Source organism: Phyllobates terribilis, unplaced genomic scaffold (genome assembly GCF_046119375.1).
Source record: "Phyllobates terribilis strain yellow unplaced genomic scaffold, ASM4611937v1 Scaffold_1396__1_contigs__length_298058, whole genome shotgun sequence".
In the NCBI taxonomy this organism is placed as follows: Eukaryota; Metazoa; Chordata; class Amphibia; order Anura; family Dendrobatidae; genus Phyllobates; species Phyllobates terribilis.
This window is the reverse complement of record NW_027364156.1, coordinates 8,193-12,288: the sequence shown is the minus strand read 5'-3', so window position 1 is coordinate 12,288 and position 4,096 is coordinate 8,193.

Genomic DNA, 4,096 nt, shown 5'->3' with positions numbered 1-4,096 from the left:
TTTTATGCATATGGACATAACAAAATATTTTTAATTGTGTATTTTATTTTAATGAGGGAAGGCAGCACCAGAGCCATTATCTTTACATGAATATATCACAAGAACATTTCATCAGTGTATAAATACAGCACCAGCACCACCATCAGTACTTAAACACAGCTGATACATAAATTCATCACTAGAACCATAATCAGTAATTGAATATAGCACTGGAACCATCATCAATGCACAAGTACAGTATCAGAACCCTCATCATTACTTGAATACATCAGCAGAACCACCAACAGTACATGAATACTTGACTAGAACTACCATACAGAGATAACAATATCACCAGAACCACCATCAATACATTAATACATAATAAAAAAAAAACAGAATTTGTGCATGAGTACTTTTCCAGAATCATCATCAGTACATAGATACAGCACTAAGCTTAAAGGATTTGCCCTGTTAAACTCTGAAAATGTTGTACCTCTGCGCAGTTTGTTATTAAAAAATAAACCAGCTGTACTCATTGTCCCCAGGTCCACTGATACATTTCAGCTGCTGCACTAGTGCCTGGAATTGACTGCAGTCCTGATGTCACTTTGACAATGCGGCAGCTAATAAGTAAGCTCTGCCAGAATAGATAGAATGACTTGCTCAGAGCCGCTGAGCTAGGTTGTTGTCTGACACACTGTCGATGTGACATCAGTAATGCAGCCAATTCCAGACACCGATGCAGAAGACTTAGCACTGCACCTGGAGACAGTTTGTAATGCACGTATTTTATGTTTATACAGTATAACAAACTGCACTTGGGTAAAAAAAAATTCTGAATTGTGACACCTCCTTTAAAGGTGCTCTGTCAGCACAAAATTACTGCTCAAACAAAGTACAAGCTCTCGGTGCATCACCGCTGGGCCAATAATTTAAATTTCACTTTCTCATCTGCTTTGTTTCCATCTATCTCTGCCTTTCTCAGGCCTTATGAATTTAGAGCTGATAATCAGAGAAGAAAGGAGTATGAAGCAGATGTAAAGGTGAATTTAAATGATTGGCACAGCCGTGAAGAACCAAGCACATGTACTTAGCTTGAAGAGTCATCCTTTGCTGAGTCCCTTTAATACAGCAATCAATTGCAATGTCAAATCTTGCCCCAACATATACATTTTTATCTCCCAAATCTATAACTCCCAGTATGTCCATAACAATGGTAAGGAGATATTAAGCGTTGCTATCAGTCAACATCAGACTGCGGACTATACAGAAGCCACAGTACTGATGAGACAGGCAACATCACAAATAAACATTTATATCCCGGTACTTTATAAGCGACATCTTCTCTGATTGGTGTTGTTTTCTTTCTATTCTTCTCCATGTTGTCCAGATGCCATGATGACTTTTCACATCCACAGCTTGTGTCTACAGACTTCCATCTTCTCTAGTCTTCTGCAGCACATCCCAACACAGTACCTTTCAAAATAAGAGTATCATTATAATGTTCCTGATTGAAAATATCTGCTCTATGCTGCAGGGCTGTGGAGTCGGAGTCGTGGAGTCGGTGTCCATTTTGATGGAGTTGGAATCGGAGTTGGTATAAAATGGACCGACTCCAACTCCTAAAATATATAATAAATTGGGTACAGTAGTTCAATGAAGTTTGTGGGGAATATTTTTTTCATAATAATTTGGGAAATTTATGAAATGTCCTATAAATGTCTGTCCTATTCCTCATCTAAGGGTCTAGGACGTGCAAGAAAGAGTTTCCAGTTTGTCAGGGAGCGCTTCCAGGTGATTCATTACTTACTCCAAATCTTTCAGGAATAATCCAGTTTATTTTTATACAAACAACGCGTTTCGGCTATACATAACATTAGCCTTCATCAGGTAAAATCATACTTGTCTTTAAATGATACATTTATATAGAATAAAAAGAGGAGGAGGAACTAATCCAACCCCTCAATCAATTTTCAGCAATTTAAAACACATGTGCAATTTCTAAAAGGTATTAAGCAGTTAATAAAAAGTGAACTCTATGAATTTAGAAAGGGGAGAGGGGAAAAAATTAAAAAAAAATAAAAAAAAACACCACTATATATTGTTTTTTCCTATTCAATAAAATTTTTTCTATAAAATTGTTTGTCATATGACTCCATTTACTATCCTATTTTCTACTTCACTGATAAGGGAAAAGGGTCTAGACTTTTAGCTGAGATGAATCTGTGCTGCTACAGTAAATTTATCACTTAAACATGAACTATGTATGTCTGAGTCGGAGTTGAAGTCGGTGTCATGGAAATTGAGGAGACAGAGTCGGAGTCGGAGGTTTGGCTTACCGACTCCACATTCCTGCTATACTGTGCCCCTGAATAATTGCCCCTCACTGTGCTTCTTGTACAAAATTTGACACCCACTTTGTCCTTCTCAAGATATATGTCCTAAACTTCCCTGTACTAGAAAATATTTCCTCCACAATATCCCCCCTTATGATTTATAACCGCTACACTGCTCTCCTTGTCAACCACAGCCTCCATACAATTCTGTCTTAGGAGCGATGACCACCACAATTGTCCTTATGAATTATAACCACCAGACTGTTTGCTCATATTAGCTATAACCGCCAGACTGTTTTCCCTTTTGAACTATAATGTCTACATTCTCTGATTTTGTGAACTATAACTGCCACACTAACCACCCTTATGAACTTTAACCTCCACACTGTTCCCTTATGAGCTATGACATCCACACCATCCCCAGTTTATGCTGTCCCCTATCTACTAATTATGTTGATGCTGTAGCCATCTCCACACTGTCCCTTCTTTATCAAGTCTCCCACAAGCTGTCCCCTCTCCATTCATACTTCCCCCTCATGCTGACCCCTCTCCATTCTATCCCACACACGATGCCTTCTCTACAAACAGTTCACCACAAGCTGCCCCTTTTCAATACTGTGCATCCCACAAGCTATCCTCCTTACTGACAACATAATGTTCCTCCCATGCTGCTTTCTAGCACATTTCTCCCCCCTCTTGAACCATGTTCTCCCATACTGCCCTCTCATACTCAAGGCTGTGGATTCGGAGTCAGTGTTCATTTTGGTGAACTCGGTATAAAATGGACCGACTCCTAAAATATATAATAAATTGAGTACAGTAGTTCAATGCAGTTTGTAGGGAATATGTTTTCATAAGAATTTTGGAAAGTTATGAAATGCCCTACAAATGTCTGCCCTTTTATAGTCTAAGGGTGTAGACTTTTAGCTGAGATGAATCTGTGCTATCGTAAATTTATCACTTAAAGATGAGCCATGTATGAGGGATTCGGAGTCATGGAGTCGGAGTCGGTGTCATGGAAATTGAGGAGTCAGATTCGGAGGTTTAGCTTACCGTCTCCACAGCCCTGCTCATACTAATACAAAATTATAGTTTTCAGTGTCTTCAGCTAATACCGAGAACTTACCTTAAAGAAGTTGTCAACAACTTTTACAATGATGCCCTATACGTAGAATAGGGCATCATCGTCTGATTGGCTGGGGTCCAGCACCCTCGCCGATCAGCTGTTATCGGTGGTGGCGGCGGCTGCTGGAAATGCTTACTTGTAGAGCTTGGCCATCTAATTGTAGTGGCCACCACGGGGTACTGCATATCCGCCTCCTATTCAATTCATTGGGAGGCAGATATACAGTACCCACAGCGACCTCAACAACTAGATGGCCAAGCACCGCAAGTAAGCACTTTTGGCCAACGACAGCTGCTGCCGACACCGATAGCAGCTGATAGGTGTAACGAGTCTGGGAGGTGGAACCTCTGAGCAACTATACAAAGGGGCAGTCCTTGTAAGGAAGCGGGTGGCTCCCAGGGAAGGCGGGCAGGTAGTCACGGCAATTGACAGGGACAGTCTCTGGGTAGAAGGGGCAGGAGGTCACGGCTAGTGACGGGGACAGTCTCTAGACAGGCGGATGGTCACGGCAAGTGACAACAGGGTAAGAGTCTCTAGATGGGCAGGTGGTCACGGCAAGTGACAGCAGCGAAAGAGTCTGTAGACGGGCAGGTGGTCACGGCAAGTGACAGCAGGGAAGAGTCTCTAGATAGGCTAGCAGGCAGGTAGCAGG